The 18,263-nt window shown below is 39.7% G+C and overlaps 1 non-coding gene across 1 annotated transcript; it reads left to right on the forward strand.

Moving 5' to 3' along the window:
* Positions 1-15,062: 15,062 nt before the first annotated feature.
* On the forward strand, positions 15,063-15,167 carry LOC122691051. The gene has a single exon (XR_006340298.1). It is a non-coding gene; the product is annotated as a U6 spliceosomal RNA (small nuclear RNA).
* Positions 15,168-18,263: the final 3,096 nt, after the last annotated feature.

Consider the following 18,263-nt stretch of genomic DNA (forward strand, 5'->3'; position numbering starts at 1 on the left):
TCAGACTGGTTCCAAATCGGGAAAGGAGTACATCAAGGCTGTATATTGTCACCCTGCTTATTTAACTTATATGCAGAGTACATCATGAGAAATGCTGGGCTGGATGAAGCACAAGCTGGAATCAAGATTGACAGGAGAAATATCAATAACCTCAGATATGCAGATGACACCACCCTTATAGCAGAAAGTGAAGAAGAACTAAAGAGCCTCTTGATGAAAGTGAAAGAGGAGAGTGAAAAAGTTGGCTTAAAACTCAACATTCAGGAAACTAAGATCATGGCTTCTGGTCCCATCACTTCATGGCAAATAGATGGGAAAACATTGGAATCGGTGACAGACTTTATTTTTTGGGCTCCAAAATCACTGCAGATGGTGACTGCAGCCATGAAATTAAAAGACGCTTGCTCCTTGGAAGAAAAGTTATGACCAACCTAGACAGCATATTAAGAAGCAGAGACTACTTTCCCAACAAAGTTCTGTCTAGTCAAACCTATGGTTTTTCTAGTAGTCATGTATGGATGTGAGAGTTGGACTACAAAGAAAGCTGAGTGCCAAAGAATTGATGCTTTTGAACTGTGGTATTGGGGAAGACTCTTGAGAATCCCTCAGACTGCAAGGAGATCCAACCAGTCCATCCTAAAGGAAATCAGTCCTGAATATTCATTGGAAGGACTGATGCTGAAGCTGAAACTCCAATACTTTGGCTACCTGATGCGAACAACTGACTCACTTGAAAAGACCCTGATGCTGGGAAAAATTGAAGGCGGGAGCAGAAACAGATGACAGAGGATGAGATGGTTGGATGGCATCACCCACTCAATGGACATGAGTTGTGAGTAAACTCCAGGAGTTGGTGAGGGACAGGGAGGCCTGGCATGCTGTAGTCCATGGGGTCACAAAGAGTTGGACATGACTGAGCGACTGAACTGAACTGAACTGAAGAAGTATCCCTACAATATATGAAGAAGACTTGATAGAATATCACCATTTTGCAACCACTAATAAATCAACGGATTTGAGCAATGATCATCAATAGCTGCTAACCAGAGTAACAACCAGACATATGCCTCATGATGGAAATACATAGTGCATTGGTGAAAAAAAATGAAACCTGAACCTAATCAACCCACTAGCTCTCTCTGCCAATTTACAGGAAATAAAAGAACAGAGAAACATACCAATGAAACAACAGGGATGTAATCAACAAAATCTAGATGGTGGGAAACACTATGGGATCTTCTTTCTTCAATAAATAAATTATAAGGCAAAAAACATTGGAGGGGAAACCAATAGATGAGAAAAGTGACAAAAGATACCTCAGTCAATTGAAGTGTATGAACTTCATCCGAAACTTAAGTCAAGTAAATATAAAAAAATAAGACAATTAGAGAAATGTGAACACTGACTGGATTGCTATCAACACTAACCAGATAAATGCTGACATAAACAAATTATTGTTAATCTGGTTTAGGTGTAAAGACGGTGTGATCATATCTTTGAGTCCTTATCTTTTAGAGATACCATTATCAAAATATTTACAGATAAAATAATGTGCTGTCAGAGATGGCCTTCAAAGAGGGTGAGTGGAAAAGAGGTTGAGGTTGAGCGGTGGACAGAATTGAAAGAAGATTGCAGTTGAGCAGACAATCGTTGAAGCTGTATGATGGGCACATGGGTGCTTGATGCATTATTCTCTTTGTGTACATATTTGAAATTTTCCGTAGCAAGTTTAAAAAATAAACATATATAAACATAGAAAGAAAAAAATTACCTTCAAATTTCAAAGAATCTCTGGAGAAGGGCAAGCATTACAGATACTAGGTGCTTCTTTTCTCACTTTTCTGTGGACCATAAAATACCACTTATTTTCAAAACAATAAGAAAAAGCACTAAAAGAAATAAAATTAGACTACATATTAGGAAAACAGCAATGCCTTTCAAATTTGGAAGGGAACACATCGTTAAAGATGTGAATTCCTGGGCCTCAATTCCTAGAAATTCTTATTTTTAGTAGGTACAGTATACAGCTGAGGAATTTGCAGTTTAACCAGGAGCTCAGGTGATACATAAACAAGTGGCCCCACACCAATAGTACTTTAAGAAATTCTAGTACATCCTTTAATACCTCTTTGCCCACATTTATAAAAACTTTCTCTTGGAGTATCAAAGTAAAATTGCTGGATGTGGCACATTTTCAGTATTACTTTCCAAGATGACTGTACTAATATACATTCTCTCCAGCAGAAGAGAATTCCCAGTTCCCCATTCCTTGGCCAACTCTTGATGTGCTTGTGCTTTTAAATTTTTGCCAAGAACATAACTATCTTACAGAATGACCTTTCAGCTAGCAACATTTGTTAAAGCAGCTCTTGAAAAATTTTCCACGTTTTGAACAAAGACTTCTTTTTAATGACATAACGACTTTTCACCCCAAAACACATTCAGTAAATATGCTAAAAAGAAATGATAATTCAACCTTAACCTTAGAGCAACTACAGGACATTAGAATTATTAGAGAATCTCATATGGAACAAATTTGAATTGTGCTCTGTGTTTACATAAACCACAAATGTTTTTTGATTGTTTTTGCATACAAACATCAAGCAAATAGAAACAAATAGCCCAAACTGAGAACAAAACAGGAAGAAGCATCTGGCAGAAATGTGGAAAGTTTCGTAATTCTCCAAAAGGTGAGGCAAGCCAAGGACACAGCAGGAATCTGATCTAGTAAAATTAAAGTTTCAATAAAGTGTGAATTATGCATATAAGATTCCTAGTCCTTGGCAAAAGAGCCCCCACTTTATGGTAGTGACATTAAGGGAAATTTCACATGAAGATGAAGTAAGCAGTAAGAAGAACATGACATGATGTGGTCTAGTGAGGAGTCTGGGAAGGATTTTGCTATGAAGAATGACTTGTGAGTAGATCTCCCCACTCCAAAAAAAAGGACTATGAATAAAAGGATTAAAGTAGCCTGTGCTCTGGAGCCAAGCTTCTCAAATGGGCACACAAATCGCCTGGGAATGTTGTGAGAAAGGCTCCCTGTGACACAGTGAGTCCAGTTTGGGGCCTGAGATTCTGCATTTCCTCCTAGCGCCCAGGCTAGGCCTGCATATCAGGGGTCTGTGGAACCTGCATAGTTGCCCTCGTCCCCATAACTTTGCCTGAAGTCTGTCACTGAGAAGTAGTGTATGGCAGGTACCTGCTGGTACTGCTGCTAGAAAGACAGCAGCCCTGGCCCAGGGAAACAGCTGAAGCCCATTCTCCAGAACCACCCAGCATAAAGGAGCTGGCTTTATGCAAGCAGGGAGTTCTGCCACCTGGGCCTTCTGTGGCCCGGGGAGTTGGGGGTAGAACAAGGAAGAAGTCAACCGCTATTGAGATTAACATTGCCAACCACGTCCACGCCTCCAGGAACTCATCAGGCAGAGGAGGACAAAGATAAAGATAGGCAGAACAGAGTGTCAGCCCCAGCACCCAGGGACTTGTTGTTCCCACCAAGGCATATGATGAAAGCTCTTTGAGAAGAAGGTCTTCCTAAACTGGAGGAAGATCTGTATCTGTGGACTGAAAGAACTCACCACGGTTCACAGAAAATTAACTACCTGCCCACAGAGACATTTGGCAATGATGCTTAAGGAGGGGGGAAGCCCTGCCATCACTCAGGGAGGAGAAACAAGTCATCATGAATGGAGGCTTGAGTTCCACATGCCACATGCTACTTTCCATGAATTCTCTCATTTAACCCTCATAGCCTTCCAATAAAATGGTGGTGGTGGCCGTTAAGTGGACTGGATTCAGCAACTCGGACCGTCTTGTCAGGATCCCTCTGCCCTCCAGCCGCCTCAGCTCTGTCATTGCGTGCGGGAGCAGGCAGCCTTCCCCCAGATGCACACAGGCAGCTCTGGGCTCACAGTGTCCCAGCTCAGCTGCCCCGGAAGAAGACAGAGTCCCTCTTCTGGTTTCCCCACAGAAGGACACCGGTTGTTTATGTTCTATGCTCACCCTTGGATCCATGACGGTGGCCAAGAGGATGGAGTAAGATATTCAAGCAGGGGCTGAGGGTACTATGACTAGAAGTCCTACCAGAACTAAAACATTATAGAGTAAGAAGAAATAGACAAAGAAAAGAAAGGAAGGATGGTCTGGCTAACAGATCCAAAGGGTCCATGACAGGGAGGTCTGGGAGCTGCCCCACTTTACAGAGGACAACAGTAAGGATCAGAGAGGATCAGAGAGGTCAAGTCACTTGCCCAAAGTCGCACATCCCGGGCAAGTTAGAGCCAGGACACAAAGCGAGGCAGTCTGACAAGAGCTCTTAACCACTGTGCTCGAAGGCAACAAAGCCAGTTTGGTTTCAGACTTCTCCACAACGTTGGTTTTCAGAAGAAAATGGAGCAACAGCTCGACTTTTGGGGGAAAAAGACTGTAACTGAAAAGATCTGTGTGCTCTGCCAAACTGTCTTTCTCACACACACACACACAAACTCACACTATGTGACATGCACTGTTCTAAGTTCTAAGGGGACCTCTGTATTCCTCTGCTTGAGCTGAGGGAAGAGGAGGCTGGTGGCCCACTTCTCCCAGAGTGACACGTCTGCTCTGGAGGAGGGTAAGTGGGCAGGGATTATAGCCCCTCGTCTTATCATCTCGCTCTTCCTGATATGGAACCTTTGCCCTGTGAGCAGGAATGATGGAACCCAGTACTACACAGCCTGCCACACGTGTGCAGACCTTCCGTCCTATCGTGGAACCTGGGAAAGGGAGAGATCGCCAATCCTCTGCCCTGCCCCTTCCTGGATATATACCGTCTGCAACACAGCTGGCTGTGATGAGAGGCGGTGCTGGCCTGCCTCCCTGGAGTGAAACCAAAGCTCTAGACCAGGAGATGTAAGGGAACGGGGCCTCATCTTTCTGGTTCTATTTTCTAAGAGTTCTGAGAGCAAAGCCTCCATCATATTGAGCTGGGGGATGGGAAGCAGTCCTTGGCTCAAATGCTACGGACTCCCATTGTTCTTCAGTTCAGTTCAGTTCAGTTGCTCAGCCGTGTCTGACTCTTTACAACCCCATGGACTACAGTACACTAGGCTTCCCTGTCCATCACTAAGGTCTGGAGATTTTTTTGAATAAATGCTTCTCTATTTGCTGTATGTCCTTAAAGCAAATTCCAGATACTTAAAATGATTGACTTTTTAAAATAATTTTTACCAGTTAAATCGTTATTTCACTGAGGAGAGTATCTCCCAAACTCTTTATCCCACTATTTTAAAAGTCAACTACCATAATCAGGTTTTTTTAAATGCAAAAATAAGTTTGTTTGGTAGTCTTATAAACTCATGATTCAAACATATTCAATGTGTCTCGATTCACTGCAATTTTTTTTTAAGCTACACTGCACCTAGGCTGCAGGATCTTAGTTCCCTGACCAGGGATTGAACCCAGGCCCACAACAGTGAGAGCTCAGAGTCCTAACCACTAGACCGCAAGGGAATTCCCTGATGCAATTATTTTTACTGATGTTCAAATTATCCCAAATTATCCTTGGCTATAAGGAACTTCTTTAAAAAGTTGCCTCCAGAGTTCTTCTGAAAGTGACACTAATAGTCACGGAGAACTTTCTTGCTATTACAATACAGGGTACATGACATTCCATAGACCCAAAGAATGCTTCTGAAAAACTTAAAAGTCATAGTTACCAGGGAATTCCCTGGCGGTCCAGTGGTTAGGACTCCACGGTCTCACTGTTGAGGACCTAGGGTTCAATCTGTGGTCAGAGAACTAAGATCTCACAAGCTACATGGTGGCACCAAAAAAAAAAAAAAAAAAAAGTCAAGCTTACCAGTATCAAAAGGAACATATAGGCCTTCCAAAGAAACAGAGAAAATAAATGTAAAATCACAATGTAAAAATGTAAAAATCACAAAGCAAATAAAAAATGATCATGCACATGCTCAATCGCTAAGTCGTATCCAACTCTTTGTGACCTCATGGACTGTAGCCTGCCAATCTCCTCTGTCCATGGGGTTTTCCAGGCAAGAATACTAGAGTGGGTTGGCATTTCCTTCTCTAGGGGATCTTTCCGACCCAGGGATCGAACTCACATCTTCTGTGTCTCCTGTATTGACAGGTGGATTCTTTACCACTGTGCCACCAAAAAATGATGAGAAAACAAATTACCATAGAAAAATGAAATGAATAATAAAACAAATGTATTAGTGATCATCATAAATATAAATGGAATCTACTCCCTTATTAAAAATTAGTATTCACAAATTGAATTAAAGGTCAATTTTATATAATTTAAATGAAGCACAAGATGAAACAAAAAGATTAATGTAAAGGAAGAAGAAGTACATAAAACAAATACAAATTAAGAGAAATCTAATATGAAAAACATTAGTAGAATTTGACATTTAAAAAATGACACTGGTGGGGGAAAAAAAAAGACACTGAAATTTAAAAAGAAATTTATACATAGAAGGATAGAGAAACACTAAACAATATGATTAATATCCTGCAAACAAAAGTTCAAGACGGACAGCTTCACTGAGGAATTCTACCAAACATACAGAGAATAACTTATACTTACCTTTATCAAATGATTGCAAAATAACTGAAGAGTGGGAAACATTGCCAAATTCACATCATGAAGACAACATCACTCTGATACCAAAATCAGACAAACACACTACAAAAAAAAATTACAGGCCAGTATCTTTTATGAATACAGATGCAAAAATCCTCAAAAATATTAGCAAAATGAATTCAACAATGTGATATAGCACATTAACAAAAGGAAAGACAAAAACCACATAATCATCTCAACAGATGCAGAAAAAGCATTTGACAAAATTGAACATCCATTCCTGATAAAAATTCTCACCAAAATGGGTATAGAGGGAACATAAGAAAAGCCATTTACAGCAAACCCACAGCCAACATAATACTCAGCAGTGAAAAGCTGAAAGCCTTCCTGCTAAGTTCAGGAACAACACAAGGATGCCCACTCTTGCCACTTCTTTTCAGCATACTATTGGAAGTTCCAGCTACAACAATCAAGAAAGAAAAAGAAACTAAAGGTATCCAAATTGGAAGGTTAGAGGTAAAACTGTCACTATTTGCAGATGCCATGATATATGTAGAGAGAACCCTAAAGTCTCCACACAAAATCTATTAGAGCTAACAAATGAATTTAGCAAGAGAGCAGGATAAAAAATTAATACACAGAAATCTGCTGCATTTCTTTACACTAATAATGAAGTGTCAAAAAGAAAGTAAAAAAATCAGAATTAAAATCACATTGAAAAAAATCAAATACCTACCAATAAACTTAACCAAGGAGGTGAAAGACTTCTACACTTAAAAAGATAAAACACTGGTAAAGGAAATTGAAGGTGATTCAAAGAAATGGAAAGTGACCCCATGCTCTTGGATTGGAAGAATTAATACTGTTAAAATGGCCACACTACCTCCAAGCAATCTACAGATATAATGCAATCCATGTCAAAATACTCATGACATTTTCCAAAGAAATAGAAAAACTAAACCTTAAAGTTATATGGAACCACAAAAGGCCCAGAATTGCCTTTTCGGAGGCAATTCTGCCAAGTCGGAGGAAAAAGAACAAAGCTGAGGACTTCCCTGGCAGTCCAGTGGTTAAGACTCCACCCTTCCACTGCAGGGGGCACGGGTTCGATCCCTGATCAGGGAACTAAGATCCTGCATGCCACACTGTGCAGTGCCTGTTCCCCACCAAAACAGAACAAAGCTGGAGGCATAACCCTCACAGACTTTAGACTATATTACAAAACTACAGTAACCAAATAGTGTGATCTTGGCAAAAAAGCAGACATATAGATCAATGGAACAGAATAGAGAGCCTAGAAATAAACCCACATCCCTACAATTAATTAATCTATGACAAAGAAGGCAAGACTATACAATGAAGAAAAGAGAACCTCTAAAACAAGTGGTGCAGAGAAAGCTGGACAGCTACATGTAAATAAAGAAATTAGAATACTCCCTTATACCATATACAAATATAAACTCAAAATGGTTTAAAAGCCTACGTATAAGACATGACCATATCAAACTCCTAGAAGAGAACATAGGCAAAACATTCTCTGACATAAATCATAGCAGTATTTTCTTAGATCTGTCTCTCAAGGCAAAAAACAAAAGCAAAAATAAATGGGTATCTAACCAAACTCAAAAGCTTTTAGCACAGCAAAGGAAACGATCAACGAAATGAAAAGACAACTTGTGGAATGGGAGAAAGTATTTGCAAACAATGCTTTTGACAAGGAGTTACTATACAAAATAAACGAATTGTTCATACAATTCAATGTCAAAAAATCAAACAACCCAGTCAAAAAAATCAGCAGACTTAAATAGACATTTCTCCAAAGACACAGAGATGGCCAACAGGCACATGAAAAGATGTTCAACATTGCTAATCATTAGAGAGATGCAAATCAAAACTACAATGAGGTTATCACTTCACACCAGTCAGAATAGCCACCATCAAAAAGTCTACAAATAAATAAATGCTGGAGAGGGTGTGGAGAAAAAGGAACCTTCCTACACTGTTAGTGGGAATGTAAACTGGTGCAGTCAGTAAAAGAAAAGAGAATGGAGGTTTCTTAATAAACTAAAAATTGAGCTAGCATATGATACAGCAATCCCACTCTTGAATATATATCTGAAAAAAATGAAAACTCTAATTCAAAAAGATACATGTACCCCAATGTCCATAGCAGCACAATTTATAATATCCAGGACATGGAAGCAACTCAAGTGCCAATCAACAGATGAATGACTTAAGATGTGGTATATACAGACAATGGAGTATAACTCAGCCATAAAAAAGAATAAAATATTGCCATTTGCAGCAACATGGATGGACCTAGAGAATACTGTATGCAGTGAAGACAGACAGACAGAAAAGGCAAATACTGATATCACTTATATGTAGAATCTAAAAATAATACAAATGAATCTATATATGAAACAGAAACAGACTCACAGACATAGGAAATAAATTTCAGGTTACTAAAGAGGAGAGAGAGAGAGAGAGAGGGAGGGACAAAGTAGAATTACGGAATTAATAGATACAAACTCAGTTCAGTTCAATTCAGTTGCTCAGTCATGTCTGACTCTTTGTGACCCCATGGACTGCAGCACACCAGGCCTCCCTGTCCATCACCAACTCTTGGAGTTTACTCAAACTCATGTCCATTGAGTTGGTGATGCCATCCAACCATCTCGTCCTCTGTCATCCCCTTCTCCTCCTACCTTCAATCCTTCCCAGCATCAGGGTCTTTTCCAGTGAGTCAGTTCTCCATATCAGGTGGCCAAAGTATTGGAGTTTCAGTTTCAGCATCAGTCCTTCCAATGAATATTCAGGACTGATTTCCTTTAGGATGGACTGGTTGGATCTTCTTGCAGTCCAAGGGACTCTCAAGTCTTTTCCAATACCACAGTTCAAAAGCATCAATTCTTTGGCACTCAGCTTTCTTTATGGTCCAACTCTCACATCCATACATGACTACTAGAAAAACCATAGCTTTGACTAGACAGAACTTTGTTGGCAAAGTAGTCTCTGCTTCTTAATATGCCGTCTAGGTTGGTCATAACTTTTCTTCCAAGGAGCAAGCGTCTTTTAATTTCATGGCTGCAATCACCATCTGCAGTGATTTTGGAGCCCAAAAAATAAAGTCTCTCGCTGTTTTCCTATCTATTTGCCATGAAGTGATGGGACCAGATGCTATGATCTTAGTTTTCTGAATGTTGAGTTTTAAGCCAACTTTTTCACTCTCCTCATTGACTTTCATCAAGAGGCTCTTTAGTTCTTCTTCACTTTCTGCTTTAAGGGTGGTGTCATCTGCATATCTGAGGTTATTGATATTTCTCCTGTCAATCTTGATTCCAGCTTGTGCTTCATCCAGCCCGGCATTTCTCATGATGTACTCTGCATATAAGTTAAACAAGCAGGGTGACAATATACAGCCTTCACGTACTCCTTTCCTGATTTGGAACCAGTCTGTTGTTCCATGTCCAGTTCTAACTATTGCTTCAATAAAGCAGAAATACATGTTTTTCTGGAACTCTCTTGCTTTTTCAATGATCCAATGGATGTTGGCAATTTTATCTCTGGTTCCTCTGCCTTTTCTAAATACAAACAGATACAAACTATTATACATAAAATAGATAAGCAACACAGATTTATGTTGGGAGGATCTCCTGGAGGAGGAAATGGCAACCCACTCCAGTATTCCTGCCTGGAAAATTCCAAGGACAGAGGAGCCTTGTAAGCCACAGTCCACGGGGCAGCATAAGAGTTGGACATGACTTAGTAACTAAACAACAGGGAATCATATTCAAAACCTTGTAATAATTTGTAATGGAATACAACCTGAAAAAAAAAAAACTGCATCACTTTGTGTCCTGTAATCACAGGACCCTAAAATGAGAAAAACTTACAAATGTACAGTTTATTACAGGGAAAGCACACACCATATATAGCAAGGGTATGAAAGTCAAAATATACCTCACAGGGACTTCTCTGGTGGTCCAGTGGCTAAGATTCCACACTCCCAATGCACAGGGTCCAGGTTCAATCCCTGGTCAGGGAACTAGATCCCACATGCTACAACTAACAGTTTGCATGCTACAACTAAAGATCCCAAATGCTGCAACTAAGACCTGGCATAGCCAAATAAATAAATAAAAATAAATATTAAAAAAATACATCAAAGTGTATGATTCATAGCAGGGGTCTAGAAAGAACAAGTGTAGGGTCCCATTGTTTTTTTCCCCTCTGGTCCCACCAAATGTTTTGTACTCATTTTGTATCTTCCTGCCCCAGTGCCTAGAATCAGCCATTTCTTCAAGGAGCCCTGATTCCATTTATGGGAGAATGGTGTTTAGAAACAAAGATCTGGATGCGAGGTGTGCTTCCTACTGTTGGGGTGTAACTGTTTCTAGGTCATTTCAGCAGCCAGAGCCAGAAAATATATCTAAGTATACTATCTTACATATATAGACCTATCTATATTTCTGTATCTATTTACCAACTAGAGAACAGTATTTATGTATAGTTCTTTTTGTTGACAGTCTTACATTAGTTAAAACATGGGCTTTTAAAAACACATATATTGAGGTATAATTGACAAACATTATTATACTAGTGTCAGGTATATAACATAATGACTCAATATAAGTACATATTGCAAAATGATTCCCACAATAAGTCTAGTTAACATTCATCACTATACATAGTTACAGAATCTTTTTTCTTGTGATGAGAACTTTTAAGATCGACTCTCTTAGCAACTTTCAAATATGAAATATAGTAGTATTAACTATTATTAAATGAAGCACAAAATGATTCATGTAAATGAAGTAGAAATACATAAAACAAATGCAAATTAAGATAAATGAAAGATGAAAATACATTAATAGACTGGGCTTCCTTGGTGGCTCAGTGGTAAAAAATCTGCCTGCCAGTGCAGGCGACATGGGTTTGATCCCTGGTCTGGGGAGGTTCCACATGCCACAAGGCAAGTAGGTCTGTGCGCCACAACTACTGAGCCAGAGCTCTACAGCCTGTGAAACACAACTCCTGAGACCAGGTGCCACAACTACTGAAGCCCGAGCCCTAGAGCCCACGCTCCACAACAAGAAAAGCTACCTCAATAGGAAGCCTGTGCAATGCAACGAAGAGTAGCCCCTGCTTGCCACAACTAGAGAAAGCTTGTGTGCAGCAACAAAGACCCAGTGCAGCAATAAATAAATAAAAAAAATAGTGACATGGAAAGATATCCATGTCCTAATCCCCACAACTATTGAATATTATATCATATGACAAAGGGGATTTTACAGATGTGACTAAATTAAAATCTCGTGACTGACAGACTACCCTGGATTATCCAGGTGGGTCCTAAATGTAATCACAAGGGTCCTTAAAGAGGGCAGCAAGAAAGTCAAAGGAGATAGTAGGAGGCCTGAGAATGGAAGCAAAAGGTTGGAGTGATGTGAGGAAGGAGTCACAAGCTGAGGAAAACAGGCTGCTTCCGGAAGCTAGAAAAGTCGTGGAAAATGAATTCTTCTCTAGAGGTTCAAGAAGAAACCAGCCCTACAACACCTTGACTTTATTTAGCCTAGTGAAACTGATTTCAAATTTCTGGCCTCCAGAATTGTAAGAGAATAAATTTGTGTTAAATTTTTATAGCAGCGATAGGAAACTAATACACATATCTTTAGTTTTGCCTTTTTCAAAATGCCATATGAGGACTTCCCTGGTAGTACAGTGGATGGGAATCTGCTTGCCAATGCAGGGGACACGGGTTGGAGCCCTGTCTGGGAAGATCCCACATGTCATGGGGCAACTAAGCCTGTGAACCATAACTGCTGAGCCCAAGTGCTGCAACTACTGAAGCCTATATGCCCTGGAGCCCATGCTTGGCAACAGAAGGGGCCACTGCAATGAGAAGCCCATGCATCACAACTGGAGAGTAGCCTCCACTCTCCACAGTTACAGAAAAAACCCTTGTACAGCAACAAAGACCCCGTGCAACAACAACAACAACAAAAAGCCGTATCAATAGAATCATACAGTACTTTCGGGTCTTTGGACCCATTTTGCTTGGCAAAATGAATTAAGATTCATCAATGCTTATGTTATGCATACTTTACCACAAAAAGAAAGATTCATTCATTTTGCTGAGTGAATCAATAGATCTTTACTTCTTATTACTGACTAGTATTCCATTGTATGCATGCACCGGTTTGTTTACGGGTTTCCCAGGTGGCAAAAGTGGTAAAGAATCTGTCAGCCAAGCAGGAGATATGGGTTCGATCCTTGGGTCGGAAAGATCCCCTGGAGAAGGAAATGGCAACCCACTCCAGTATTCTTGCCTGGGAAATCCCATGAACAGAAGAACCTGATGGGCTACAGTCCATGCGGTCACAAAGAGGCAGACATGACTTAGCAACTAAACAGCAACAGCAACCAGTTTGTTTATCCATTCACCTGCTGAAGGACATCTGGTTGTTTCCAGTTTTTGATAATGATGCTATAAATATTTGCATACACGTTTGTGTGTGTACATAAATATTCATTTCACTTGGCTATTAAAACCAACTCATAGGTATTCATAGCTTTTAGGACATGGAGATGTAGATTTAAATAGCATTACCAGGGAAACATATTACTAAATAATACAAACAAAAAAAACCCAGACTTTTTAAGGCCAAGGTTACTTTCACAGAATAAGCTGTAAGTTCTCAGTTCCAGATATCTTATAAGATCCCTTTGTTAGATATAACATTTTAAGGACATCTTAAGAAACCAGAATATTGTCTTCTTATTCTGTTGCTGGGATTTCTTACAACAGCAGTTAGGAGGGCCCATGGTTTTTTCAGACTAAATGCTGAAATTTCATTATTCAGAACTATGAGAAATAAGGACAATTCTAAGAAGATTAAACTTACTATGGAAAGGAAAGGGGCAAAACAAAATTACAAACAATTGGAATAGGAACATGTAATGTTATCCATCTACGGTGTAAATAGAAAAAACCTAACAACAAATATTTGAATTTCTGATTTACAATATTAGCAATCCATTCACTCCTAGTCCTTAGTATTGTTTGCTATGAAACTTTGTCAAATGGTTTCATGAAGTCATTAAAATGTACCTGTTCTTTTTCAACAGATATGCAGTGACACTTCTGCCAAGGCAGTTTTGCCTGAATAGAGAAAAAATAAGACATTCAAACATAGAAGTGGCATTTTCCCCTAAGGCACCAAAGCCACAGAGGAAGAACTCTGAGTTGCAACACTCAATGCAAAATCAGGTTCATGTCACATAATTTGCAAAAGGTTTATAAAGCCAACAGCAAAGTATTTAACAAATATTTGTCAGGGTATGGGATTTTCTCCTATTTACAAGCTAACAAGTTAGTCTGTTACCATTTCCTGGATGCCAGCAGCACAGTAAGCAGTAGCAGCACCATCAGCATATTTGTGTGGGTTCCCCACAGCCCCAAGCCCCAAAAAGAGGCCATGCAGAGGGGCCAGGAGGACATACTATGTACACAATTCATGTCTGCATCACAGCCATGGGACACTGGCCTTGGGGAATTGACATCTTTTATAGTAAGCTTGCTCTTTACCCAGAAGGAAATATCACCTCCTCCCTCAAGGCAGCTCCTTGCACGTACAGCCCAGAGAAATGAGTCAGGTAAAGTGGTCAGGGCCTTGCATTCCTGGCACAGAAAGCAAGAACAAGCAGGGACACTCTGGGCTGTGTCAGATTGTATCTCCCAATTATACTATGCCCAGAGAGAAAAGAGGCCATCTCTCCTCCCACTTGAAGTGAACAGTAAGATGTACTGCCTGAAGTTTTGCCCCTAGAAGTACCTTCTGCCTTTAGCTGGTGCCAGCAAACTGTGCAAAAACCAGGCCTGTGCTTTTTCTCTGTTAACCAGTCATAGAGAACTCTCAGGAAGCCATAAATGTGGATTAAGTGAGAAATAAATTGATAGGATAAAGTACCACAGAGGTTTAAAACACCTCTCCAGGCAGTTTACTGGTGCCTTCTGACTAGCCTGGATTCAATCGTATATATAACATTATCATTTTCAAACAGAATACTGGTGTCATATCCAACTTTATGCTTCCATGGATTAGATAACATCTCGTTTCTAGCGGTCCTTTCAAGTGGCATATCTCACTCTCCTTTTGCCTTCCAGATCTCCTGCCCATGCTCTCGAATGAGTGAACCTACCCAGAAGCCAGAGGGCAAGGAAATCTATTGATCCAATCCCTTCCCAGGGTACAGTGAGGCAGAGAGGGTGGAGTGAATCTGGAAGGGCAATGGAAGATATCCAGCACAGCCCATAAATGGCATTGATGTCATTGGTGTGATTTTCTAAAACATTAAACCATTCTTGGTAAGGTTCCAAACAAAACAACACATACTCCTTTCAATTTACACAGTAGTTCCGTTCCTGGAAAATTCCAGGATATTAAAACTGCTCAAAAAATACTTTGAGTTATGCTTGCTTCAGCAGCAGTATACTAAGATTAGAATTATACAGAGAGGATAAGCATGGCCCTTGCACAGAATGACATGCACATTTGTGAAAGCATACCATATTTTTAAAAGTAAATTTTAGAAAAAGAAAGAAAGTACTTTAACTTTACATGTAAATGAGGTTAGGCTTAGGCTTGGATGACCACAGATAGTTTTTTCATACACGTGGAGGGCTAGAGGGACATTTGAAAATTATGTAAAACAGAGGAACGTTCATCCCTGTACAAATGTCATAGACACTGAAGGACACATGACATTCTTGGCTCCTGCCCTCTAACTGCCAGGAGATCCCTGCCAGGGGATTCCTGTCAATCACTGTAACAACCAAAATAGCCCCATGTGTTTTCAAAGTATACCCTTGATGGCACTGCCCCCAGGAAGACCCACTCTCCTAAGGCAAAACATTCATCCTTACAGAATTTGGGTTTGATACTTCACCCGTTAGTGGCTGGGGGAGACAACAAATGGAAGAAATGACTTCTCGATTCATGGCTCCTTGTTCAGTCCCATATACAGAAGTCTCTGACCCAGCTACCAAACACTTGCTGCAATTTCTAGCAACATGGGATTGTGAACTTGAATTTTATGATTTGGCATAAATAAAAAGCAAGAAAATAAATGGATGCAAAGCTCAAACTTCACATGGAGCCAGGTAAAGTTTATAAATAACCACAATTCGTGTGACTTGAAATTAAACTATAACATTTTTCTACGTTTAATTTACATATTTTTTTAAAATTTTGTTTCTTTTTTTCGGCTGCACCGTGGTGCATGTGGGGTCTTAGTTTCCCCACCAGGGATCTAACTTGTGCCCTCTGCTTGGGAGCATGGAGTCTTAACCCCTGGACCACCAGGTAAGTGCCTTAACTTACACATTTTAAGTAACACATACATGTTATATAAAATTACAAAATCTAGACACAAAAATAAAAAGTAAAAACATACTCTGTGGCATACAGAATCATGGCCCTCCTCAAAGATGTCCATGACCTTATCCCTGGAACCATTTACATGGCAAAAGGCATTCTGCAGATGTGACTAAGTGAAGGATTTTTTTTTTAATCAGAGGATAATTGCTTCTCAATGTTGGTTAATTTCTGCTGTACAACAACATGAATCAGCTATATGCATACATAAATTCCCTTCCCCTTGAGCCTCCCTCCCACTCTACCCTCCCTCCCACTCTGTCTTTCTAAGTGAAAGATCTTGAGATGGAGAGATTACCTTGAATGATCCATGTGCGCTCAATGTAATCACAAGGATTCTTAGAAAAGGGAAGGAGGGGAATCAGAAGGCCTCAAAACCTATAAGAAAATAAGTTTGTATTGTTTTAAGCTACTAATTTGTGGTTATTTGTTTCAGAAATAAGAAGAAATTCATAAACACCCCCCCACCCGTCACAGAGATCCACCATTGTTAACACCTCAGTACCTGTACTTCAAGAGGTTTTCCTACACTATTATGTGTATGCATGTGTGTGTACTTTTTGCAAGGATGGATCACAGTGTACATGCTATTTTATAACCTCCTTTTTTAAGTCAACAAACTCCATCTTTCCATTTCATCAAATACCTAAACCATATTAAAAATTTCCCAAATAACATAAAAATGCCCTTATCAGTTGTTTCATCCAAATCATGATCTGTTCAAGGACCACCAACAGCATTTAATTTTTAGGTATCTTTTGTTATGATGTTGACTATTGAAGAGATGGTCCTACAGTTGTTCAGAGCAACCTGCCACCTTCTGGGTTTGTTTAGTTTCTCTATTTTGAACATCATTATTAAATAATGGGTTTTCACAGAATTCATTTGTTTCCTTTAATTGCCACCATTAGTCTTTATAATGTTCTAAATGTTATGACTGTGGCCAGTGGAACATAACCTCATTGATTTTTGAGAACATTATGGATTGTGAGCATAAAAGATGTCCCTAGATCTCCTTGTACTTTCCCTGTCCCAGCCCTGGAAAAAGCTCTTTCTCCAAAAGGACCCAGCTTCCCTTTAAGGGGAATGGTCTTCAGAGGCTACAACCTGAGCACGAGGGAGGGTTCGTTAGTACTGAGGTGACATTGCTTTTAGGTCATTTTAATGGACAGACCTAAAAAAAAAATACATATTGTGGCAGACGTGCTTTAAGGTGACCACTATGATCCCTGTCTTCTGGTGTTCATACCTTTATGTACCTACCTTCTCCTAAAAGTGGGGAGAACTATGACTTGCTTCTGGTCAGTAGCATGTACCAAAGGTGAAAGGATGCACATGATCATATATATGTCCATCTGTGACTATAGCATGTATGGCTAACACCAGTCTTGCAAAGACACTATCTCCCTTGCTGGTTTTAAAGAAGCCAGCTGCCATGTTGTGAGCTGCTTTTGGAGAAGGCCACTTGGGTAAGGAACTAAGAGCAGCCTTTCGCTGAGAGCCAGCAAGAAACTGAGGCCCTCAGTCCAGCAGCCTACAAAGAATGAAAGGCTGCCAACAAACATGTGAGGCTGGAAGCAGATGTGACCGCAGCCCTGGCTAACACCTCGATTGCAGCTTTTTAGTCCCTGAAGCAGGGCATCTAACTAAGCTATGCCCAGACTCCTGACCCACAAAAAGTGTAATATAATAAATGTATCTTGCATTAAGCCTCTAAGTTGGTAGAAATATTGTTTTGTATAATAGATTATCAGCACACTAGTTAATCATGGATATACATGAATATTTTCAATTCCATTTTAATATTTCAATGTTTTCCTCAATTTCCTGGATTTTAGCCTAATATTTTTACCAGTAATGGAACTATTAGTCCTATCCCCTGGAGGACTGCACACTAAATTGTGAATGAAAAACTGAAAATGAGGGATCTCATTTCCATGCTTCCTCTCTTCCAATGGGAAAATTTATTCACTCATATTTTTTTTCTTATGGCCTTACTCATTTAAGTAAACTAAGTCTATGAAATCACTTCATGATACTTTTAGCCCTGAGATTCCTTTAAATTGTTACTACAAATTTTAATATTTCCTGTAAATATAGTACTTTATGGTTTAAAACAAATTTGCTCATGTATAGGTTTCTATAATAAATTTTGGAATAGTATTCAATTAGCAACCATTTGATTTAGGTAAAATTATCATACAAATTATCTACTTCTCGCTAATGATGTTTATTTC

Source organism: Cervus elaphus, chromosome X (assembly GCF_910594005.1).
Source record: "Cervus elaphus chromosome X, mCerEla1.1, whole genome shotgun sequence".
In the NCBI taxonomy this organism is placed as follows: Eukaryota; Metazoa; Chordata; class Mammalia; order Artiodactyla; family Cervidae; genus Cervus; species Cervus elaphus.